General features: G+C 36.2%; 1 protein-coding gene across 2 annotated transcripts in view; it reads right to left on the bottom strand.

Annotated features, from left to right (window-relative positions):
• LOC145660683 (uncharacterized) overlaps window positions 1-27,769 on the bottom strand; it is a 198,023-nt gene that overhangs the window by 104,977 nt on the left and 65,277 nt on the right. The window lies entirely within an intron of this gene.

Below are 27,769 nucleotides of genomic sequence, written 5' to 3'. Positions count from 1 at the left end.
TTCTGGGTTCTCGACATCTATGACCATGTTAACTCGTCCCGTATGAGGAATGATGTCTCCCGCCGATCACATTGCCCGGGAAATTGGAGAGGAAGAAAGAAATGGGAGAAGAAGGAAGTGGCCTGGGACGAGTATGTGAAATACCATTCCGGCAGTTATTAAAGACAATTCACCTCAAGGAGTGCGGGCGTTTTATAAAATTAACTAAGAAAGTTCTTTAGCTTTTACACCCAACCACCTCCAAACATCGATATATCACCTAAGATGTACCTGGAAGATCAAAAATAGCCCCCATCAGCATCAACGACCTTCTGCCAACGTTCTGGGAGGCCATGGATTCCATCGCGGTAGAACTTGCTGGACCGTGAAGCGAAGGTATCAAGTGCATTTTGCACCTCTACTAGGGATTTGAACCGGCGTCTTCTAAGGTGATTGTCCAAGGAATGGAACAGGTGATAATTGGACGGTTAAATGTCCGGCGAGTATGTTGGATGCAATAGTGTTTCCCACCCAAGGCGTGGAATGGTGTCCCGGGTCATCTTAACCACATGGGGCTTAGCGTTGTCCTGTAACAGGAGGACCCATTTGCGATTCAGAACTGCTGGCTTCAGAGTTTTAAATTTTTCTTGAACACGGCTCAACTGCTGACAGTGCACAGTCATTGATACTCTGACCACCTGGTAGCAGTTCCCGATGCACGATGCCGCGAGCAGTCTACCAAACACACAGGAGGACCTTCTGGTGCAGTGCTGGTTTCGGTTGTTTTGGAACCGGTTAACCAATGATGACGGTGTCGTGGAGCTTCTACAGGGCACACTTCTCATCACATGTCAACATCCTGTCCAGAAATGGCTCTTTCCTCAGACGAGACAGCAAAGAAACACAGGTGTCAACTCCCGTTGCCTTCTGGCTCGTAGTCAAATCATGTGAGACCCATTGACTCAACTTGTAGTGCTTCCCACGTTGATGGAGGTGCTGCCGAATGGTTTCTCCACTCACACTGAATTGTAGTTCCAGTTCCTCACGTGTCTGGCCTCTGTTCGCCTCAATTGCTGCCTGAAGGTCTTCATTTTATACATGTGTTGGTCTTCCGGCACGTGGTGCATCTTCAAATGTTTCGTCACCGTCCTCAAGCTTGTTAAACCACCGCTGCACTGTCCACGTAGTTACGACACCCTCATCAAAGGCCTGGCATATCTTCCACCCTGCGTTTGACCCCAGTTTGAACTCATACAGTATACACGCCCTTATGACGCTCTGTGGAGGCCCATGTTCACTCTGTCCTTACACAAGTTACACTCTGTAACTGAACTGCCACAACCAGGTATTATGTTGGATATACCCACAACAACAGCTGACCTTTGCCTTATTTCCATTCGCATTATCGCCTTATTCAGTAGTGTGAGGGCCAACTGAACACAGACCTCCACAAAAAGGGACAGAACTTTCTTGGTTACCTTTATATTTAACAAAATGAAGTAAAGTTTGCAGACAGTCGCGTGAGCTTCAACTACGTTGATTAAGTCGGAACAGTATAACTTTTAATTTGAGAGAGAAGCGTTGCTTATTGGTCTTTGCAGTAAAAAAAAGAAATAAAAATCTAGATTCAATCCTAAGAAGCGCCCTCCGGTGAGATGGATTTTTGAAGTCAATGCCTTCTCACAATAGCCTCCCTCAAGCTCCTTAAAATTTGGCGGGAATTATTTAAATGAAATAATTTGTAGACGAGTAAACACGTTAGGTTGGGACGGACGAACGGATATTCAAAATCACTTTTTCGGTATATAGAGAATTGGATCTCTTTCACGATCACCATACTTCCATTTCTCCTACTTCACACTAACTTTTGTCAGTCAAACCAACTGAGTTTGCGTGAAATAATTAAGGGTTACAGGTCTTGCAACGTATAAACTATTTTCGCAAAAGTCGCACTTTATTTTACGTCACAGTAACGTATAAAAAATGTTCGTGAAATGATGGGGTTTGGAGTGATCATTAATAATAATAATAAAATAATAACAATTACAATTACAATTTTAAACAATAAAATTTGATGAAGAAAGCTAATTGACGCAAAGCCTGGTCTGCCGCTTGATAGTTTCATACAATACCACCACGCTACAAGTTCATCGTTTAAAAGTGATAAATTAAAGAATCCAGTTACAGATGCAATACTTTGCTGAGCATATTTTACTTTAAAAATATATCGAAATATAACTAATATTCCACGACGTCTTAATATAACCTAAATAATTTGGCAAGTAAGCCTGCCATCTTTTCTTCGTCCTAGGCTGCGAAACCAACATTAAAATCTCAGCCTCAACTTGAGGAACGATTCGAGACTGTTTCCTCATTGAGAAAGGTCTATTGACCGGATTCTGAATTGAAGAAAGAAACTCAACTAATGATCGTCTCTGTATACAAGCCCTAGTATCTGGAGTAGTCTTACATGAAAGGTTTAGAACTAGCTAACAGTTTTTATGCAATGCCAAGTAAGTGGTCGGCGTAGGCAAGTGGTTACTGCTCGGTTTTCTATCAAGGGTTGGATTCACCGCAGGTTCTAAATTTATAATGTGCTTTAATTTCAATTTCAATCCATATTCTTTGTGGTATGGAAGATCTTCTGTGGAAAAGGAAAGAAAGGTTCGAATGTCAAGAATGATAGGAAATCGGAGTAAGTCCATAAATCTAGACGAAGATTTACAAACTTATTTCCTTCAATCGTTCCAGATTAGATATTTTCAGTTAATTTCAACCATTTTCTAACTCATGTGATCAGTGTTTTGTTCTTTCTTCTCACATATAGACAGTAGTGAAATAATGCATTATGTACAAAACAGGCACGTAGCCAGGATTTCGTGAAGGGAAGGGGGGGTCCGTGACATGAAATAGCGCACATCACGCCAGGGGCTCCATCATTCTAAACTATTTTACTGGAACATGTATTGGTTCGTTTACCCAGGATTTCATAACGGGGGTGGGGGTGGGAATCTCGAACGTAAATCTCGAATAAAATAATAATAATAATAATAATAATAATAATAATAATAATAATAATAATAATAATAATAATAATAATAATAATAATAATAATAATAATAATAAAACGTATTGAAAAAGATAATACAATATTTACGTCCTTCTCTGTTTATTCAAATATAACAATTTTCCTTTCATTATGACCTCAAGTATTATAAAAATTACATATTCACTATTATAAAAAGTACATACTCAATAATGTCTTGTAAAATATTTTACAATATTTGCGTTCCTTTCTCTGTTGAATCAAATGTTAACAGAACTTTCTTTCCACATAAATTTTTGCTTTTATTATTCCGTCACCTACTACTGTCTGTTCCAAATGACAGGTTCCAAATGTGTGCAGCAGAAAATGGTTTTTGAAATAACATGTTTGATAGGTCTACTACAAGGATGAGATGATGAAAAATTATGATAAAATATGTCCACGTTGTTATACAACAGAACTATGCTTTCGGAAGCTTGAAATCTCCCTGACTAGTAGCAGAAGTTCTGAGAATTCCGTAATTTTCTAGAAATTTCAAATTCCCTTACTCTTCCAGGATATCTCGCTCACCTCGCCACCATGTATTGCAAGTAATACAAATCTTCTCATAAGAAAGATTAACCAAAAGCTTCCTGTAGTTTATTTTTAATGCTGATCCTTCTTTTTCTCATTTCATTTTGTTTCATCCTTCCTTCATTATTTTCATTTCTGGTCTCGAAGGGGATCCGCCCCCACCCTTGGCTACATGCCTGAACACAATTAATTATAATGCATTATTTCATACCGCATAACGGATAAACGTGCCACATATATCTGACACTCCAAACAACGGAGATTAATTTGTATTGTATTGTATTCATTTATTTTCATTTTTTTCATACAAATTGTTCACAATGTTGAACGTATGAGGTTTGTGTGTGTGTGTGTGTGTGTGTGTGTGTATGTGCTTCAATTTCAGAGCAAAAGCCTGTTTCAGTACTCCACAGGCTTGCCAATTGTCGTCTGCTGGCTGAAATGTTAGGTGTAAATGAAGTTGTATCTGTCCAGGCGTTTGTGATAACATCAAACGTACTGGACCCGACTTAATGGAGTTTTAGTAGTCTGGAGGGGAAATGTTTTTGCTGCTGACTGTACACCATATCACAGATTTTCCGGACAAGTATAAGAGAAGTAATTCCAATCCAAATGTAGAGAAGAAACAGCCTGAAGCAAGAGTGCAGGAATTTGGAGTCACAATGCAAAGATGGAGAGAGCCATTCAAACCTGAGAGAGAGAGAGAAGACTTTCCAGAGGAATAGCAGCCTCAAAGTGGTTATACGACGATCTGCAAGCATATCTAAACTCCAGAAAATGTTGACATATTAAAAAGAAGAAGGAAAAGAAAAGAGAGAGAGAGGAGAAGGGTGTTAGAGTAGAATATAGGTAGAGCAGGAGTATTACAATAAGAATGCATATATTGGTCGTTAGAAAAGAAATATGATATATATTCTAAGTTATTGATGATTGGCTGAATATTAGTCTTCTTAGAAATTCTATAAATTTACGTTCAAGCAGTACAATTTAAATGCATAGCTGATTACCTATTATTTATAGATCACAATGTGGAGGTCGTGGAACAAAAATATATTAAAATTTCAAACAATGTAATTGTGTTTTAAATTGTCTGAATAGGAAATTAAAAGTTGCATTTTATTTACTTCTGATATAATTCAATACTGAAATATTTAATGTTTAAGATGTGTAGAATACACATGGACGTAGGCATCATGCCCCAAATTACAAGCAAATTGCTAATAAATAAATAAACTCAGTTATACTGTGCACCATCACCACTATTATTAAACTCATAAAGAAGTGATGAACTGTGACTCAGTGGCGAACGCAGAAGTTTGTAAAGGGGGAAGTTGAATCTCTCAAATTCTCATGAATTCAGGTATATATTTTTTAATGTGATAAATGCTTATTTTTGCATAACTTCATAGAACCCCGAAACCTCCCTTGTGTATGCCACTGCTATAGCTCAATGGTAGAACACTCACTTCTAGTACGATTTCACGACATAAATGGTTGTGACAACATCGTGCCCGCTGGTTTATTGAAATTGTTTTGTTTTCTTCCATATATTTGGTCTAGGAATTAATTCGTGCGGTTGGTACGCACACATTGAAGCTGTAGTACAAACACAAAATACATAAATACCTTAAGAAAAATATTGTCCATCGCTAGCCACCACTTTCGCCCATCTGTCAGGCAATGTACGGATTCCGTGGCGAAAGAAGTCCTCATCCTTGGAAGCGATCCAGTCAGAGACCCATGTTTCGATATCTTCTGAAGAAGTAAACCGCTGTCCAATCAAATCGTTGTTCATGCAATCGAACAAGTAGTAGTCCGAAGGAGCAACGTCTGGTGAATACGGCGGGTGGGGTAAAACTTCCCATCCGACATTTTCTAAATAGGTTTTGCGACATGTGGGCGAGCGTTATCATGTTGAACAATAAGTTTATCATGTCTGTTCTCCCATTCTGGTCGTGTTCTGGCCAGAGCTTGCTTCAAACGCATTAATTGTCGTCGATAACGTTCTCCATTCATAGTTTCACCCGGTTGCACCAGCTCATAGTACACCACACCTTTCATATCCCACCATATGCACAGCATAACCTTTGCACAGTGAATATCTCGTTTTGGTTGTGATGGACCTGGTTCACCTGGTTTCACCCAGGCCTTTTTTCGTTTAGGGTTCTCGTAATGGATCCACTTCTCATCACCCGTAATAATTCGATGCAGAAACCCCTTTCTGCTCTGTCGTTGAAGCAGCAATTCGCAAATGGTTTTTCGTCTTTCAACGTCTCTGTCTTTCAATTCATGTGGAACCCAATGTGACATCTTTTGAATCATTCCCATGGCTTTCAAGCGTTTGGAGACTGTTGTTTGATCAACGCCTAATGCTGCTGCAAGTTGTTCCTGCGTTTGACACGAATCCTGCTCGAGCAATGCTGTCAATTCTTCGTCTTGAAATTTTTTTGGCTGTCCAGCTCGCTCTTGGTCTGCCAAGCAGAAATCATCACTTCTAAACCGTGCAAACCACTTCTGACACGTTCGCTCAGCTAGAGCATGGTCACCATACACTTCCACCAAAATACGATGACTTTCAGTCGCACTTTTCTGCATGTTAAAGTAATGCAGCAGGACACCCCGCAAAAACACTTTATCAGGCACAAATTGCGCCATGTTCACTTAACTACAAACTGGTGTTGTTGACGCTTTAATCCACTGCCCTATACTACGAACGATACGCGATGACAGGGGTTTGCAACACATGTGTGGATACACGGAACTGTGGGACGCTCCGTTCGTTGCGCCATCTCTTGTCCACCCCCACGAGTTAATTCCTAGACCAAAAATACAATTTCATCCATTTTCACATAATTATTCTCTTCCGTCCTAAGGACTTTGAGACTAAACTTTGAAACCAACAAACGTAAGAGAATGCTCATAGGATGGTCAAAAGTAATAATGAACACCCTGACTATGAAATGACTATGAAAACAGAACAGAAAATATACACCGTATATCAAGGAGAAAGAAAATACTGAACATACATAAATTAGAAACTCCACCGGAAGTAGGCTCAAATCTTGCAAACGAAGCGAGATATTGAAAAAATCTTCCCTTTATGGTATCCCTTGCCGACTTTTATCAAGACGTCTTTCACTTGTGTCTGTAAAGGGACATGTACAGATGTTGTGAGGAATAACAAGGAGATTCATGCTTAAATGTAAATGATGCGCTGTATAGAGAGCGCAGATTAAGCTAGTCAGAATTAAACGAATTCAGGTTTTTTAATGTTCTCAGTAGGATTATTTGAATAATTGTAACAAGCTTTTGAATCTAGAAAGTGACCATATTTATTACATTTTATTTTATTAGAGGAAAATAGTAAAGAAAGGACTATCTCTCACTAGTCATTTTGGAAGAATATTCCATTGTATTCATCATCACAAAAGGAAGACCACAGAACATAAAATAATCAGGTTATTTAATAAATCACTTGTTCTGGACAGCTGTGTAAACTGAAAACATAATTTATCTTTTAAATTGGATTCTATGCTGGCACCACTTGCCACTTTTATGTGGCATCAAAGTTATTTATCTGAGTAAGATTTAAAGGAATGAAAATGTCAGAAATTGGGTTATAGCTATTGCTACACACATACTTGCATCTGATTCGTCAAGAGTTATGTATGCGTGCAATACCGTATATAACGACTTTTCTTCCTTTGCGTCCTACATTTCTTAAATGCTACAGCTGCCAGCTTCAATAATGTGACTTTTCTGTTCCTTGCATAAGCAAAAATATTTCGCTGCAATTCGTTCTGAGATAAAAGCGAGCAAAGCATGCATTTTTAAAACGTCTGTCACAGGAACTTTCATTTCATATTCAAGAATGTTGTTACTTCCCATTCAAAATATCTACGTAGACTTTTATTCTTCATAAATGAATGGACTATTTTTGTATCCTAATTTTACATATTGCCGAACCGTGGACTATAATTCTGAATTTATGCCTTTATTTAATGTGTAAGGCCTGTATTTTATACAAACTAAGTGATGTAAATGGGGATGAGAATTGACAATTCACACGCAACTAATAGGCCTATTACGAAAAGTTGTTTCAATGCATAAATGGAACTCTACAGTTTCAAATGATAAAATAGCGACTAGATTAGGTGGAAGGCAAATAAGAGGACAGAAGAAGGGATTTAAATATTAGAACAGGATACAATCCCTTGCCTTAATTATCCTTTGTTCTCAACGATGCTGTGCTTATTCCAATTGACGAGATAACTCTCCTAAGTTGCTGTGTAACTTCCTGGCGTGGATGCAATGGAACCAATACTGAACTTGACGATTGGATTGCATATCCCGTCAAATCTGCCAGGGGCGATGAATGGATTGTCATAACTCAGCTTGATGATGATATCTGGATGTTGGCCTGGGCTTTCTTTATGGGCTGCTTCTGTGGTGATGAACACTTGCAAGTCCCAAGCGCCAGACGGCCTGGAGACGGTCGTAGCCTTTAATAGTGGTTGCTCTGGTAATGTTCTTCACTATATGTCTAATAACACAATCCACCTAGAGGAGTGTGCTCCAACAGTTTGAATAGGAGAGGACGATTACGTTTTCTGTCATACAACCTGAAAGGTTCGTGTAATGCAAAGGAATGTGGCATGGTGGTTCAAAGAACACTACCCTACAGAATTGACTTTTCTTACAGAACGATTAAATGAATGTAATGATTTTAGAAATACTTTTCTGGCAATGTACAGTCTGAATAAAATATCTGTTGAAGTTGAATTAATGAATTGAGTGATATTTCGAAAGGACTTTAATATGAATAGATGTTAACAGCAATTTAAATACTCCAATATATATGTAATCGTAATAACTTTACAGAAATTTCAGAGTATAGCACCATCTACAAACTATTAACTAAATATAGTACTTTATAAGAAGCTAAATGTATATATTTAAAATGTTATACAAATATCAATTTTTTCCCACGATCACTTTTATATCAGGTGTTTGTGATACTTCTTTTAACATGTATGATGAGATAATATATTTCGATGAGTTGTTCTATCAGTTACTGGAAGGTTTTTATAAGAGTTTACGATTGTTGATTAATTTTGAAGGCTCTGAATGTTTATACGAGATACAAATTGAAAATAATGCTCTATCTTGTGAACTTGGGGCTCGAGAATGTTAGGGGCTAGTCCTGGATAATGATGTTTTGGCCTGTAGAGCTGTTCTCACAGTAAGGAGTTTCCTCTACAGAACGAGCTTAGGTGAGTCAGTGGTAGCAGTGGGTAACAGTAAAAGTCAGTGGAATATCGGCAAATATATATATATATATATATATATATATATATATATATATATATATATATATATATATATATATATATATATATATATATATATATATATATATATATATATATTCCTAACCGTCGAAGGGGAAAAGGAAACCATCATCTTACTTTTCGAAGAACACTCAACGTGAAAATTACTAACTCTATGGCCTATGGAACTCGGAAGTTCAATACCGCATTCACAAAAGCTCTCCATTGACTTCTGTCCTTAGCCAACTGGATTCAGCTTCTACTTGTATTCCTATTTCTGCAAGATCTATCTTAATATTGTCCTCCCCATCTGCGCCTAGATCTTCCTAATGGTCGTTTTCTGATTAGGTTTCCAGTTAAAATTTTGAAGGCGTTTCTATTTCCTTTCATTCTGACCACACGACCTTCCCACCTGAGCCTCCTAGACTTGATGAGTCTAACAATGTTTGGTAAATGATATAAATTATGAGTTCTTCTGTATGAAGTTTTCGTTATTCCCTATTTCCGTTTTTCTTGGGCCCGAATATTCGCCTTAGGATTCTATAATCGAATATTTTCAGTCTGCGAATATTTTCTTCTTTCAAAGTAAGTGACTATGTTTCGCAGCCATACAGTAAAATAGTCATTATTTTCGTTTTATATATTTTAATATTTAAATTCCTCGACAGAATTTGCGAAGACGAGAGATTTTGAACTGAATAATAACACGAATTTCCTAGTTTTAGTCGACATTAAATTTCTTCGTGGATATGGTTTTTGATCTTTTGTAGATATTTGAAAGTATCCATTTTATCGAAAGTATTATTTGATATTTTGACATATCCATAATTTTTAGTATTATGATCACGGCGAATTTCCATATATTTAGTTTTCTCTGCATTTATTTCTAAACCTATATCCCTGCAAGAGTGTAATGAAACCTCTGCATTTCTTCCTATTATTCTTCTATTATCCCCTATCAGATTTACATCATCAACACACGCCATAACCAATAACATTCAGCTCTAGACCCAGGTTGCTATCTTTGATTTTCCTTGTACTCCAGAACAAAGTTGAATAATAACACTAGCCAACAGTGAAAATGTAACTGGAATGAAACAAATGTTTTTTTGTTTTTTTTTAACTATATCGACCACGCTGATAACGAAAACGACAATGAAAAACTCGAATTAGCTCTCGTTTCCAAGTTAAATGGGGGGAGGTGAAATTAATTATAATTATTATATTTTATTGGCATTCATTGTCAATCTCTTCCCACATAGGCCACTGCTGGTAGACAGAATGATTGAGTTTCCTGTAGGACAATAGCTGTGTGTATTTTGTCACTATTTTTAGAACGGGCTCATAGCAACAAGGGGGAGGGGAAGAGGAAGGGAGGAGTAGACCATGTTACACTCATTCCAGTTTATCATTTCTGTGTAATTATTAGTCTCGAAGTTTAATACTGGCACTTCGAAGGAACGAATTTCAAAAGGTTTACACTGCTTTCTGGATTGGAATATTTTATCAGCAGCAATGATTCGTGTAGTTGATCTGTCGACATCAATCATGGCAATGAGAATGTTTTGAGGATTCGCATAGAATGCATTTCTGGAAATTACTTTATTGACTGGAGCCTTGTATAGTTCTTGCAAACATCACGGAAGTTTTATGGTCAGGAACAAATGTTTAGCTCCGTATTTGACGAGAGGTTTCAGTTTGATGTTGAACTACACTGGTGCACATACTTTTACCACGAACTTTGATCGAGTTTTGAGCTCCTCTGAAGGTTTTGGGATTGATATATACACCTATAGACGCAAAGGTCTGTAAACCACTGTTAACCAGCGAACATGCCCAAGTTTCCCAGGTTTCTTAATGTGCTAGGCTTTTATCAGTCTCATCTAATCACAGATTGGAGTATTTCACACATGTACCTAAAACTGGAAAAGGGAGATGAGGGGCCGTTGCCACAGCCAACCACCGTTGCCATAACAACGAATCCTGTCGCTGCGCGTCAATCTAAAACTGATTGAAAAAAAAGAAAAAAAAAAATCTGCAACAAAAGTGATGCACAGAAATAAGTCGTGAGTGGGAACCCTTCACCCCTGGTGGGGATGTTCATGAAGCTATCAGCTTATGCCTAATTACATTGGAATATAATTTCCATTTCTTAATTTCGAACATACTAGGTTCGATCGAAATGAGAAGACTTTTTATCGGACTTCTAAAGAAAATAAAATAAAATAAATAAATACATGACCGTGTTTATTACATATAGAATTCCCAGTCACGACCCCCTTTTCAGTTTTATTAAAAATAGAAGAAGAAGATGAAGAAAAGGAAAAGAAGATAGCAGAGGAAAGATGTAAAGTAAGAAGGTGATAAAGGGGAAGCTGTTACTAGATATTTTAAGGAATATGGTAAAGGAAAGTGAATAATTATCTAATTGTGATCATTTCCAATAGCTATTGGGTGAATGTCTGGTATTAAGGTGATCAACGGTAGACACATGCTAACCCATACATCCCCGATCTAGATCCATTTGACCCCAACTACCGAATTATCCCAATCTAGCTCGGAGATAGATGAGAAAGTTTAGTTTTACCGTTTATTTAATATTTCCAGAAGGTTTAGACTAATATTCAATATTTGAAAAATGAACGACGAAGTTGATGGCATGTTAGAAACGACCACAGGAAAAAAAAAAAATCAGAGTATCACATATGTGTCGAAGATTTTGACTTTCACAGTTCTCTCATGATGATCATTCGTTCAGGCTACTTCAGTCCTTTTTTCTTCCTTCATAGAGCCAACTTAAGTTAGTATTAACATTCAATGAGTTCAATTGATAACTACCAATAATTATAATAAGTCACATATGTATGACAAGATAATTGGTGCACTTAATACTAAACCTACATTTCACTCACACACACATTCATACAGGACAATGTATACTTCGGGTTGTATTTGGTTGAATTAAACTAACCTAACTACAATGCTATAGACATTTATTACATTTCAATAGAAGAAGATGTAGTTTGACATAACAGAGAAAAAATTTAATACATGAAAAGAATGTTTCATAAACATGCACAGAAATTCGCTACTTTCAACAAGATCAAATAACACATTTCTCTTTTTATATATATATATTAAAAGTTGGATTACATGAAAGAGAATTAAACCAAAGACGAGACAAGAAAAAAAAATTCAAGGGTCAATATATATTTAAAACTCAGTGCAATGAATACATATCATTGCAGGAAAAGAAAAAAAATAATTGGTTAATCATTAAAAAAAAAAAAACTTTAGTAATATTTTATTGAGTCTTTGTCTCAATAGGAGACGTATCGACTGTTTTATGAGTCTTTGTTCTCACGTCGATAATAGCTCCTTTTTTTTTTTTCTCAACTCTCTTTACGCACTGTGGTTTGTGTCCGTGAGAGTATTCAATTGTTTTTGTCTTAACTATAGACAACTAATTGCTTCATATCACATACATGTATATCTATATTTCTCATTTCGTCACTCGACGCACTTGATATAAAATTTCAAAGTTTATCAAGATTAAAGAAAATTTTGAATCCAGTCACAGACATTGGGAACATATTTCCATATTCCGGTATTCATATTAACTTATTAAACAGATTTCAGTTCGTTGAATTTAAGATCACTAATTTTTTTCCTAATATAGATCTTATAGTCAAAAGATTCTAAATATTGAATAGTTTGGTTTCCGATCGTAGGGGAAGGATTTGTTTCATGGTTCACTAATGGAAAGATTCGTTGGAGGGGCGCACTGTTTCGTAGGTTGCTAATTTCACTCGCAAAGTAAATTTGAGTAAGGATTAGGGTTATTCTTATTTATCTTACGACCCGCTACTTGTTTTATTCACATGCAGTAGTTAACATTATATTCCACTTTAATAGTTACAAAAATTAATAACAACTCAACAAAAAGTAATTTATGACAATTTACGCGGGAATACTATATATCACAAATAGTTAGTTAATACCGGGTGTCAAAAATCTATGGCAACCTAACAAGACCAGGGTAAATATCGAGCCCATTACATACATACTCGCATATATATATATGTATTCATATTAATCAATACAATAACTTTCACTTTAATATCTATCTTAATATTTCGTCGACGTTTAAATTCTACATCACCGTTCATATTCGACAAGTATTCATATTTTATAAATATTTATATTTATTTGGCTCAAAGACAAAACAAAAACCCTGACTATCAACATTCACCTTTTTCCTTCATAAGGTTGCAACATTGTATTTCATATGAATAAACCCGATAATCAATAATCATTTTCAACTTATTAAAGATCCGCGTAGATATACAAAAAAAAATAGCTGGTGTTATTTAATGAGTTGATATAAGAGGTGGAAAATGCAACAAATAGAGCAGGCACGTAACTCTTAAAACTATGTAAGTACATATATATATGTATATAAAAAAAATCAATGTTATTCAAAACTAGTGGGCCCAAACTATTAATACATACACACTATATGACCAATCAATAGAAATAAAAACCAGAAATCAGTAATCAATTGATATAAGTTGTATGATCAATGAATAACGAAGGTTTCTAGGAATCTGAAAGCATAGTGTACCTTCCCGTCAATTTCTCCCGTGGTGGATTGAATATCGCGAAAATGGTCCTGAGTTGTGCTGCAATACCTCCACGAATTGCATCCTTCGATGTCTCAGTTAGTACATACGATCGAAATAAGTGAAATGAATATTGTACGTTTTCATGAGTTTCAGAAACCGGGGGGGGGGGGAGGTTGAAAAATTTGAAAAAAAAAATCTCTAAGTAATGAAGACAGAGAGAGAGATAGAGAAGAAGGAAGACGAAGAATAGGGGCGCCAAAGACTTAAGTGGGAAATAACTAACGCTACAAAGATAAAAGTCGAATTTCGCTCTCAACAAAATCCATAGCCAAAATATTCTTAACATGCCAAAAGGGTGGTCTACTCAAATACGTAGACTCAAGGAACGCCCTGCTGCCAAGGATGCAAGTTCTGTGTCCATCAGATCCCAATCCCACAAGAGTTTGGTTGTAAGATTGAAATCCGATCCCCGTATCCGGCCCAAACCAGCAGGTTCCCGGAAATCGTCCGGAAGGTTAGAGAAGGCGCTAATTTAGAATTTCAAGAAAAAAAAAAATCATCCGACCTCTTGGAAACTAGAAGATTCCAGAATAGGTATGAAATTAGAGTAATAGCTAAGGTATCCCTAATTAGTAATTCGCCAAAATTAAAAAAAAATTAAATAAATAAACTGAATTTTGGATCGGTGATTTCAATTACCGAAACATCACCGATAGCTACCCTGCGCAGACACGCCACGGTCTGGGACGTCGTTAATTTCCCTCATCTAATTAAACTAAGAAAAGAAATGAAAATACTTAAAGGGACTAGGGGTCGACATCCGGGTACGCTATCCATGAATATTAATTTAGTAGCAGTTAATTTAATCGGATAGTCCGAACTGAGTTATATGAACACTGCACAATAAATAAATAAGGTAAGCAACAAAAAAAAAAAAAAAAAAAAAATCTCGGAGAGGCAATGAATGCTAAAGGTACAAATGACCGAAACCTGTACTTTTCGATGATCACAGGATATAGCAGTTGGTTTTCTTAATTATCATTTCTGTCAACCTTTAGAAGTAATTCCCACATGATGCTACCCTATCTATTGAAAGTTTTAAGATTTGGGGCTGTTGTTAGGAGGTACATAAATGCAAAGTAACACACAATTCCCAACTATAATTTACTATCCAAGTAGCAAACTCGGTTGGATGAATGCACTGGTGTGGAAGTCAAAACGCGAGAGATTTTTTTTTCTTTCTTTCTTTCTTCGTAAACATATTCATATTTTCACTATATAAAATTCACTAGGCCTATCCATTTAAATATAGGGGTCGTCATCTCGTTCATATTATATATCATATTATTAACATATCATTACATTCATTCATTATCTACTAATTTTCGCACGAAGTAATATTTTATAAACACCCTATTTCGTACATTTTACACGCAGGCCATACACATATTTACGTTACGCAGTAATAAATATATATATATATAACTATCACAATCTATCACGCTCAAACCACCACACGATCACATTCATCGAACCACGTACTCTTTATTTCGAAGCACCCAAATTGTATTTACCTTGCATGTTTAAAAAAAAATCATACATGTATTTACGGAAAGTTAAATTGTCAATGATTAATCTATTTCTGATTTGTTGATAAAACTGAAGCAACAATGGAATTTTCTACAGCCACGGGAAAAGAGAATTTAATATTACATTTTTAAACAAACAGTAACAGCATATGGGTTTTACTTCTATTAAGAAAATAGGTGTTCTTTATTTCAACGGATTATTCATTAACTACTGGACCTAGCAAGCTGAAATTTTCAGTACAGTAAGATCTCATGCTATTTTATACGAAGGTATACTCATCCGAACCGAAAACCATGTCCACGGGAAGTAATTTGAGAATAACTGTCCAAAATCAAACAATCTAAATCACTAAGTCATGCGATGTCGTACTGTCAACAAACAATTGACTACCGAAAACTAACGCTATAGCGCTGTAGTGGAGGCATAATTTACCGTGTACTGAAATGTATACTTGTACTCATTAATCAGAAATTTAATATTTACTCTGGTTTATTTATGTTAGAAAAATGGTACTAAATTAAAGCATATTTATACACTGTCCAAATCGAAAATTCACACACTCACACAAACCTACTAACTACATACACCACTGTTAGTATTATACATAAAGACAACTAACTAAACTAAACATGCACCATTTAGTTACATGCACGTTGACGAAAATAACCTAACACATTAGATTTAAAATACATTACTCCCTCGTCGATATATATACAGTCGGCTCTATTTAATTTAAAGGGGGTCAAAAATGAGAAAGGTAACACTAGGTCTAATTGACCTGACCAATTGTTTACCTAATGATTGCCAAAAGTTGATGCCCGGGGGGCACCTTAACGAGGTTTATGGAGGGACCCTTCCCCTGAAAGGGGAAAAGGCCCTAAAACGAACAATAACTAACCCATTCCCCCGCTAGAACTGGTTCAATTTGGAAAAAGGGGATAGGAGCCCTTTTAAGCTAACTTAAGCTGCCATTATGATTATTTACAGTACTATCAAACCTACTACATACATGCAATTACGAAATAAATAATGATAAATCACATTTACTGTATACACGACCAACATGCACTAATCAGGTCGTAATGTCCCTAATCCCTAATTGAATTTGGAATAACAAAAAAAGTAAAGTCACTCTTTCACTGTTGTCTATTCTCGATAGGCAGCAAACATGGCTTCCTAGTAAACAGAACTGGATGCTTCACTAACTTATTGTTTCTTTACGAAAAATGTAGCTTTTTTCACTGTTTTTGGGGCTCCTACACAGCCTTCAGTGTTCAATTATGAAATTAAATCATATTTTTACCTGAATTCTATTAAAATCCTAGTCCTTTTAACGCAGATAGGTAGGCGAAAATATAAGCTGCGTCTCGTAAGGTGTCTTCTATTATTCTAATAACATTGCGCCGAAAAAGCCAGAGGTAAGAAAATTCCTCCAATCAGAACGAAAACTTTAGCCGCGGAAATTACAAAGCAAATAGAAATTTGGCAAATCCAGATATAACCGGATCTGAAAGTGACTATGGACTAGTGAGAGGGGGTGAGGGAAAGATTAGGTACCTGGCCAAAATCTACATTGGTCTGAAATTAAGGAAATTTATATCCAATAACGGAACTATGTTTCGGTATGACGTCAGAATGGTAAACTTTGTAACTATTCAAGTTATATATCCGTAAATGGGATTTACACTTAATCAAAATATAAATAAATATATTATACAGTGGGAATATGGTTACTAACAAAACCTTTGGGTTTATTATATTTAATTCGAAGTAAAGAGAGTAAATAAATTGTGTAACTAAACCGAAATTGAATTAAAAAAAAAATTACTAGGTACAGGGTGCGTAAAAAAAATTGCCATTACTTTCAACTGTAATGGTACATTACAGTTTTCCCCGGCCCATTAACAAAATTTTGTTAGAATAACAAAATTTTGCTAATTGGGAATACTAACTAATGATGCTTGTTAAGTTAACACACTCATTCATCCCATTCAAACGTTACCAGTCACTCTAGGACAGTATATTATATCTACTTGGGGTATTGCGCAAGTAATTCACTACGTTTATCTTCTGTACAATTGAAAATCTTTAAATTTCGAAAATTGTGAGTTCCAATACTTTTTTTTTTTTTTCAGTAGTGTTCATATAGCAATAGAACGGACAGAAGTTCTAACTGTGACATCAACAGAGACAACTCGTGAGGCTTCACTCGCCGAGTAGCATATCAAATGACATTAGGATGCAGTTTCCCGACGATCACTCCCATTTAATATTGTTCTAGGCTCACCGTTACCACGCGCTTGCGAAGGGACTGAATTCTGGGGTCGATTTACATTATTGTTACTATTATTCTGACTATTACCGTTCTCCCTTCTTCCGTACGCCCTGTTAAAATTCCTCCTGGTGTTATCGCCCCTATCCGGGTTCGATGCCATGTTGGTACGGTCATAGGGACGATAACTCCGGCGATTGTTGAACATGGGCCGATTCCTAAATAGTCGCCGGCCATTATTGTTGTTTTCTGAGCCATACCCACTAGGATAACGAGATCCAGCTTGGGTATAACTCAGGAAATCTGTCTGGCAACTTGCCGTTACCTTTGTCTTCGTCGGTTTTAGAATTTTTGCCTGTCGGGCGAAGTATCGTTTTGGTGGACCACCAACTTCCTTACCGCACAAGGCAGCTAACCGTGAGGTGACTTCTCGCACCGTTTGGCACAAGTGGGACGCTATGGCCCGGGACTCATCGGGTGGAAGAGCGTTAACTATAATATCTACAAGTTCAGCCTGAGAGGGATGTTCAGCTATCTGATAATATAGTTCGATAATTTTCCAAGCATAGTCCAAGAGGGACCCATACTTGGAGCGATCATACCGGAGTGATTGTAAGTTTCTCTTTTGGAGCCGTTCGATGTGCTCATTACAATATTCTTCTTTGAAAAGAATCAAAAAATCACTAAACGTCCGGATTTGGTATTTAACCGAAGCAAACCATGCGCCCGAAGCGGCGATCAAACATTTTTCAACTATCTGCAGGCGTTCCCCATCAGTAAGTTTATACATGTCTAAATATTGCTGCAGTCTTCGCAGGAAAACTCGAGGTAACCCGTTAGTAATATTCCCATCGAAAGTGGGAAAACGTTCAATATCCCGGAGGGAAACTTTAGAGCTCATACTATACGGGGCAGGAAAAGAATCCAGTGGAATCAACGCGTTATCCTGAGCAGTTGGGGTTGTCACCGGATTTGCCACCGACGGAGTGGTCACTGAACTGAACGCTCCCATATGACCAAGAGAGGTTTTGTAATTTGTGTTGACCATGTAAGGTTCAAACTTAGGACCCACCACGGTAGTAACCGACGGTCCGGCACATCTCCTTTCCCCTCCTGGCAGCACGCTGTACGATTGTACCATTCCAAAGGTAGAGTGAGCATTTACGCTAGTGACTGTTGTAGTCACAACACTCGACTGCATCGGTACATCGAAATTACTCAACCATGATTTCGAGGTTGGCTGATGCGGGGAGCAATACATTGCTGTGTCCCGTGCATCAGGCAACACTTGACTCTTACCCGGGAGGACATTACTTGTTTCTGGGAAAATTTTCCCTGGAGAATCGCCATCAGGAAAAGGATAGGAGATATCAGACTTGGCGATTTGCAATTTAGTAATATTCCCCTTAATACTGTCTACTTCGGTTTGAATTCGACTAATTCTTTGATCAACCGACTCTAGTTTAGTTTCTATTGATAGGTCGGATATTACAACATTCAATCTACTTATTTCAGTCTGCTGCTGTTCAACTTTTTGTTCGATGTCACCAAATCTTTTGTTTGTACTCTCAAACCTTATATCTATTTCGTTGAATTTCTCATTTGTTTCGTCTCTGAGCTGCTCGGTGGACTGTTGGGCCCGGTATCTAACCTGCTCCAGTTCAGTAGATGTTTGCTCTTTCAATTTGCTCATCGAAGAAGCAAAGTCTAAACAGATCTGGTCAATTTTATTGTTTAATACCTCGAATCGAGCGTCGGTCTCTCGTTTCGAGGTATCAAACTTCTCATTTATTTCACGTCTCATTTCTGCATTCTCACGCCTCATTTCTGCATTCTCACGCCTCATTTCTGTACTATTTTGTTCCATGTTAGTGAATCTTTCGTTCATCATCTCCATCATCTGGCGAATTAATGCAGACGTGTCAGACCCTCCAGATGACATTCCTTCCTTCGGGTTTGCCGTCTGATCCCGAGAATCACTTTGATTTCCACTCTTTTCCTCATCGTCGAGGTCAGATATCTCCGCTGGAGATATTTGGCCTCGGTCCCTTTCACACTCCTCACAATATTTTTCTATTTCGCCGGTTTGCACCTTTTCTGCATTTTCCGCAGTATCATCTAAATTGGAACAAGCAAAGTGGATCCATTTTAGTCCACAACCGGTACATCTTATAAGTCTCCGCGGGGCGCGAGATCTTTTCTCTTTTTCGTTTAATGTGCATTGAGTGCACGTGACATCACACTCGTCCTGTGACACAACAACCTTTTTTGTTGCCATAGTTTTGAGACACTTTACACTTTACGAAAGACAAGATATATATCAGAAATACACATATACTATAAAATACTTATTCGCTATCCAGACAAGTATTATTCATAAATTAAAGGACTCCCATTCTCTTTCCTTCCTTGAAACCCTTCTAGCGTTTAGTTCTATTTTAGAAAAATTTTGACACTCCTTCTCTTTTTCCCCCTTAGAAAAGGAAACAAAAATGACAAAGTAGCCAACGACTCTACTTGTTTCACTCGACTATAAAATTTCTCGTATTAATTTCAATGTTGTAATCAATTCAACATGCCTTCAACCTCACTCTTTAACATTCTTAAAAAATTTCAAATCTATCGGTCGCCATTTAAACGGTGATCCGTTGCCATGGGAACAAGCGTTGCCATGACAACCATTCTTGTCGCGGTTCACCAATTCAAACTGATTGGCATGATAACTGGTATTATTCAATAAGCATTTTCAGATCCGTTACCACAGTAAACATGCGTTACCATGGCAACAGTCTTGTCACGTGTCGCCACTTTAACACTGGAAAAGGGGGCTGTTGTTACAGCCAACCACCGTTGCCATAACAACGAATCCTGTCGCTGCGCGTCAATCTAAAACTGATTGAAAAAAAAGAAAAAAAAAAATCTGCAACAAAAGTGATGCACAGAAATAAGTCGTGAGTGGGAACCCTTCACCCCTGGTGGGGATGTTCATGAAGCTATCAGCTTATGCCTAATTACATTGGAATATAATTTCCATTTCTTAATTTCGAACATACTAGGTTCGATCGAAATGAGAAGACTTTTTATCGGACTTCTAAAGAAAATAAAATAAAATAAATAAATACATGACCGTGTTTATTACATATAGAATTCCCAGTCACGACCCCCTTTTCAGTTTTATTAAAAATAGAAGAAGAAGATGAAGAAAAGGAAAAGAAGATAGCAGAGGAAAGATGTAAAGTAAGAAGGTGATAAAGGGGAAGCTGTTACTAGATATTTTAAGGAATATGGTAAAGGAAAGTGAATAATTATCTAATTGTGATCATTTCCAATAGCTATTGGGTGAATGTCTGGTATTAAGGTGATCAACGGTAGACACATGCTAACCCATACATCCCCGACCTAGATCCATTTGACCCCAACTACCGAATTATCCCAATCTAGCTCGGAGATAGATGAGAAAGTTTAGTTTTACCGTTTATTTAATATTTCCAGAAGGTTTAGACTAATATTCAATATTTGAAAAATGAACGACGAAGTTGATGGCATGTTAGAAACGACCACAGGAAAAAAAAAAAATCAGAGTATCACATATGTGTCGAAGATTTTGACTTTCACAGTTCTCTCATGATGATCATTCGTTCAGGCTACTTCAGTCCTTTTTTCTTCCTTCATAGAGCCAACTTAAGTTAGTATTAACATTCAATGAGTTCAATTGATAACTACCAATAATTATAATAAGTCACATATGTATGACAAGATAATTGGTGCACTTAATACTAAACCTACATTTCACTCACACACACATTCATACAGGACAATGTATACTTCGGGTTGTATTTGGTTGAATTAAACTAACCTAACTACAATGCTATAGACATTTATTACATTTCAATAGAAGAAGATGTAGTTTGACATAACAGAGAAAAAATTTAATACATGAAAAGAATGTTTCATAAACATGCACAGAAATTCGCTACTTTCAACAAGATCAAATAACACATTTCTCTTTTTATATATATATATTAAAAGTTGGATTACATGAAAGAGAATTAAACCAAAGACGAGACAAGAAAAAAAAATTCAAGGGTCAATATATATTTAAAACTCAGTGCAATGAATACATATCATTGCAGGAAAAGAAAAAAAATAATTGGTTAATCATTAAAAAAAAAAAAACTTTAGTAATATTTTATTGAGTCTTTGTCTCAATAGGAGACGTATCGACTGTTTTATGAGTCTTTGTTCTCACGTCGATAATAGCTCCTTTTTTTTTTTTCTCAACTCTCTTTACGCACTGTGGTTTGTGTCCGTGAGAGTATTCAATTGTTTTTGTCTTAACTATAGACAACTAATTGCTTCATATCACATACATGTATATCTATATTTCTCATTTCGTCACTCGACGCACTTGATATAAAATTTCAAAGTTTATCAAGATTAAAGAAAATTTTGAATCCAGTCACAGACATTGGGAACATATTTCCATATTCCGGTATTCATATTAACTTATTAAACAGATTTCAGTTCGTTGAATTTAAGATCACTAATTTTTTTCCTAATATAGATCTTATAGTCAAAAGATTCTAAATATTGAATAGTTTGGTTTCCGATCGTAGGGGAAGGATTTGTTTCATGGTTCACTAATGGAAAGATTCGTTGGAGGGGCGCACTGTTTCGTAGGTTGCTAATTTCACTCGCAAAGTAAATTTGAGTAAGGATTAGGGTTATTCTTATTTATCTTACGACCCGCTACTTGTTTTATTCACATGCAGTAGTTAACATTATATTCCACTTTAATAGTTACAAAAATTAATAACAACTCAACAAAAAGTAATTTATGACAATTTACGCGGGAATACTATATATCACAAATAGTTAGTTAATACCGGGTGTCAAAAATCTATGGCAACCTAACAAGACCAGGGTAAATATCGAGCCCATTACATACATACTCGCATATATATATATGTATTCATATTAATCAATACAATAACTTTCACTTTAATATCTATCTTAATATTTCGTCGACGTTTAAATTCTACATCACCGTTCATATTCGACAAGTATTCATATTTTATAAATATTTATATTTATTTGGCTCAAAGACAAAACAAAAACCCTGACTATCAACATTCACCTTTTTCCTTCATAAGGTTGCAACATTGTATTTCATATGAATAAACCCGATAATCAATAATCATTTTCAACTTATTAAAGATCCGCGTAGATATACAAAAAAAAATAGCTGGTGTTATTTAATGAGTTGATATAAGAGGTGGAAAATGCAACAAATAGAGCAGGCACGTAACTCTTAAAACTATGTAAGTACATATATATATGTATATAAAAAAAATCAATGTTATTCAAAACTAGTGGGCCCAAACTATTAATACATACACACTATATGACCAATCAATAGAAATAAAAACCAGAAATCAGTAATCAATTGATATAAGTTGTATGATCAATGAATAACGAAGGTTTCTAGGAATCTGAAAGCATAGTGTACCTTCCCGTCAATTTCTCCCGTGGTGGATTGAATATCGCGAAAATGGTCCTGAGTTGTGCTGCAATACCTCCACGAATTGCATCCTTCGATGTCTCAGTTAGTACATACGATCGAAATAAGTGAAATGAATATTGTACGTTTTCATGAGTTTCAGAAACCGGGGGGGGGGGGAGGTTGAAAAATTTGAAAAAAAAAATCTCTAAGTAATGAAGACAGAGAGAGAGATAGAGAAGAAGGAAGACGAAGAATAGGGGCGCCAAAGACTTAAGTGGGAAATAACTAACGCTACAAAGATAAAAGTCGAATTTCGCTCTCAACAAAATCCATAGCCAAAATATTCTTAACATGCCAAAAGGGTGGTCTACTCAAATACGTAGACTCAAGGAACGCCCTGCTGCCAAGGATGCAAGTTCTGTGTCCATCAGATCCCAATCCCACAAGAGTTTGGTTGTAAGATTGAAATCCGATCCCCGTATCCGGCCCAAACCAGCAGGTTCCCGGAAATCGTCCGGAAGGTTAGAGAAGGCGCTAATTTAGAATTTCAAGAAAAAAAAAAATCATCCGACCTCTTGGAAACTAGAAGATTCCAGAATAGGTATGAAATTAGAGTAATAGCTAAGGTATCCCTAATTAGTAATTCGCCAAAATTAAAAAAAAATTAAATAAATAAACTGAATTTTGGATCGGTGATTTCAATTACCGAAACATCACCGATAGCTACCCTGCGCAGACACGCCACGGTCTGGGACGTCGTTAATTTCCCTCATCTAATTAAACTAAGAAAAGAAATGAAAATACTTAAAGGGACTAGGGGTCGACATCCGGGTACGCTATCCATGAATATTAATTTAGTAGCAGTTAATTTAATCGGATAGTCCGAACTGAGTTATATGAACACTGCACAATAAATAAATAAGGTAAGCAACAAAAAAAAAAAAAAAAAAAAAATCTCGGAGAGGCAATGAATGCTAAAGGTACAAATGACCGAAACCTGTACTTTTCGATGATCACAGGATATAGCAGTTGGTTTTCTTAATTATCATTTCTGTCAACCTTTAGAAGTAATTCCCACATGATGCTACCCTATCTATTGAAAGTTTTAAGATTTGGGGCTGTTGTTAGGAGGTACATAAATGCAAAGTAACACACAATTCCCAACTATAATTTACTATCCAAGTAGCAAACTCGGTTGGATGAATGCACTGGTGTGGAAGTCAAAACGCGAGAGATTTTTTTTTCTTTCTTTCTTTCTTCGTAAACATATTCATATTTTCACTATATAAAATTCACTAGGCCTATCCATTTAAATATAGGGGTCGTCATCTCGTTCATATTATATATCATATTATTAACATATCATTACATTCATTCATTATCTACTAATTTTCGCACGAAGTAATATTTTATAAACACCCTATTTCGTACATTTTACACGCAGGCCATACACATATTTACGTTACGCAGTAATAAATATATATATATATAACTATCACAATCTATCACGCTCAAACCACCACACGATCACATTCATCGAACCACGTACTCTTTATTTCGAAGCACCCAAATTGTATTTACCTTGCATGTTTAAAAAAAAATCATACATGTATTTACGGAAAGTTAAATTGTCAATGATTAATCTATTTCTGATTTGTTGATAAAACTGAAGCAACAATGGAATTTTCTACAGCCACGGGAAAAGAGAATTTAATATTACATTTTTAAACAAACAGTAACAGCATATGGGTTTTACTTCTATTAAGAAAATAGGTGTTCTTTATTTCAACGGATTATTCATTAACTACTGGACCTAGCAAGCTGAAATTTTCAGTACAGTAAGATCTCATGCTATTTTATACGAAGGTATACTCATCCGAACCGAAAACCATGTCCACGGGAAGTAATTTGAGAATAACTGTCCAAAATCAAACAATCTAAATCACTAAGTCATGCGATGTCGTACTGTCAACAAACAATTGACTACCGAAAACTAACGCTATAGCGCTGTAGTGGAGGCATAATTTACCGTGTACTGAAATGTATACTTGTACTCATTAATCAGAAATTTAATATTTACTCTGGTTTATTTATGTTAGAAAAATGGTACTAAATTAAAGCATATTTATACACTGTCCAAATCGAAAATTCACACACTCACACAAACCTACTAACTACATACACCACTGTTAGTATTATACATAAAGACAACTAACTAAACTAAACATGCACCATTTAGTTACATGCACGTTGACGAAAATAACCTAACACATTAGATTTAAAATACATTACTCCCTCGTCGATATATATACAGTCGGCTCTATTTAATTTAAAGGGGGTCAAAAATGAGAAAGGTAACACTAGGTCTAATTGACCTGACCAATTGTTTACCTAATGATTGCCAAAAGTTGATGCCCGGGGGGCACCTTAACGAGGTTTATGGAGGGACCCTTCCCCTGAAAGGGGAAAAGGCCCTAAAACGAACAATAACTAACCCATTCCCCCGCTAGAACTGGTTCAATTTGGAAAAAGGGGATAGGAGCCCTTTTAAGCTAACTTAAGCTGCCATTATGATTATTTACAGTACTATCAAACCTACTACATACATGCAATTACGAAATAAATAATGATAAATCACATTTACTGTATACACGACCAACATGCACTAATCAGGTCGTAATGTCCCTAATCCCTAATTGAATTTGGAATAACAAAAAAAGTAAAGTCACTCTTTCACTGTTGTCTATTCTCGATAGGCAGCAAACATGGCTTCCTAGTAAACAGAACTGGATGCTTCACTAACTTATTGTTTCTTTACGAAAAATGTAGCTTTTTTCACTGTTTTTGGGGCTCCTACACAGCCTTCAGTGTTCAATTATGAAATTAAATCATATTTTTACCTGAATTCTATTAAAATCCTAGTCCTTTTAACGCAGATAGGTAGGCGAAAATATAAGCTGCGTCTCGTAAGGTGTCTTCTATTATTCTAATAACATTGCGCCGAAAAAGCCAGAGGTAAGAAAATTCCTCCAATCAGAACGAAAACTTTAGCCGCGGAAATTACAAAGCAAATAGAAATTTGGCAAATCCAGATATAACCGGATCTGAAAGTGACTATGGACTAGTGAGAGGGGGTGAGGGAAAGATTAGGTACCTGGCCAAAATCTACATTGGTCTGAAATTAAGGAAATTTATATCCAATAACGGAACTATGTTTCGGTATGACGTCAGAATGGTAAACTTTGTAACTATTCAAGTTATATATCCGTAAATGGGATTTACACTTAATCAAAATATAAATAAATATATTATACAGTGGGAATATGGTTACTAACAAAACCTTTGGGTTTATTATATTTAATTCGAAGTAAAGAGAGTAAATAAATTGTGTAACTAAACCGAAATTGAATTAAAAAAAAAATTACTAGGTACAGGGTGCGTAAAAAAAATTGCCATTACTTTCAACTGTAATGGTACATTACATACCTCTGATCATAACTGAGATCAGACACATTTAGGAGTGTAGGAGGTTCTGAAGAAATCTTTTCGAAGCCGTACACTGAATTTGTTTCGAGAATAATTTTAGAGAATTAGAAATGTTGTTTTTATTAATAAAGGATGCATCTTTTGCCCTCTATCCACAATACAAATGAAAATCTACATTCAGCGAAGATTTGCTAAATAGTTACATAGTAAACGGAAATTGATTTGCAAAACATCAAACTTAAAGCCCCTTGCGCCCCGGCTAAAAATTATTTTAGAGAATTGAAATTTTATATGGTAAAGCACTACGATATGATACAACTTTTGCCCCCTATCCAAATTCGAATTTCGAAAAAAAAAAAGTTTTCGCTCCACCCTAGTAGATATGGTGTTCCTGAGAAAAGTCTCTGTGGTTACAACCACAAATCACTGATTGTTTGGCCACTACAGGGCCACTTTTTTGAAAACAGCCGAAGGTAACGACATTCTGGATTTCGGTAAAAATGACTGAACCCCTGAAATGTTGTAGATATTGTGGTCCTGAGAAAAAGTCTTAATGGTCATAACCAAAAATCACTGGTCATTTGGCCACTACAGGGCCACCTTTTTGAAAGCAGCTGAAGATAGTGATATTCTGGATTTCGATGAAAATGACTAAAACTGTGATATGTTATAGATGTTGTGATCCTGAGAGAAAGTCTTAATGGGCATAACCAAAAATCACTGATCGTTTGGCCACTACAGGGCCATATTTTTGAAAATAATAGAAGGTAACGTCGTTCTGGATTTCGGTGGAATTTCTTGAAACCGTGATATGCTGTAGATATTGTGACCCTGAGGAAAAGACTTAATGGGCAAACTACCACTCACTAATTATTTGGCCCCAACGAGGCCACTTTATTTGAAAGCAACCGAAGATAGTGATGTTCTGGATTTCAGATGAAAATGACTGAAACTGTAATGTGTTGTAGATATTGTGGCCCTGAGAAAAAGTCTTAATGAACACAACCATCAAATTATGAATGTTTGGCCACTACAGGTCCAGATTTTTTTAAAACAGCCCGGTATAAGAATATTTTTGATTTCGTTGTAAATGAATGAAACTATGAAATGTTGTAGATGTCGTAATCCTGAAAAAAATTGTCGAGAGCTTTCCAGGGTTTTCCTTTGTCCCGCAAGATGAACATCTGAATGTTGTCTATGCTTAAATCATGTTGGTCGCTACTCTCCCCATCCCTTTTCCGGGTTGAGATATGACTTTTCAGGTTTCCATACAATTCTACCAAAATTCCAGAGTATTCTTACCTTCTGCTGTTTTAGAAAATGTGACCCCGTCGTTGCCAAATGGCCATTGATTGGTGATTGTGT

Source organism: Thermobia domestica, chromosome 1, assembly GCF_964235325.1.
Source record: "Thermobia domestica chromosome 1, izTheDome1.hap1.1, whole genome shotgun sequence".
NCBI classification, from domain to species: domain Eukaryota; kingdom Metazoa; phylum Arthropoda; class Insecta; order Zygentoma; family Lepismatidae; genus Thermobia; species Thermobia domestica.
This window is presented reverse-complemented; position numbering and strand designations above follow the sequence as displayed.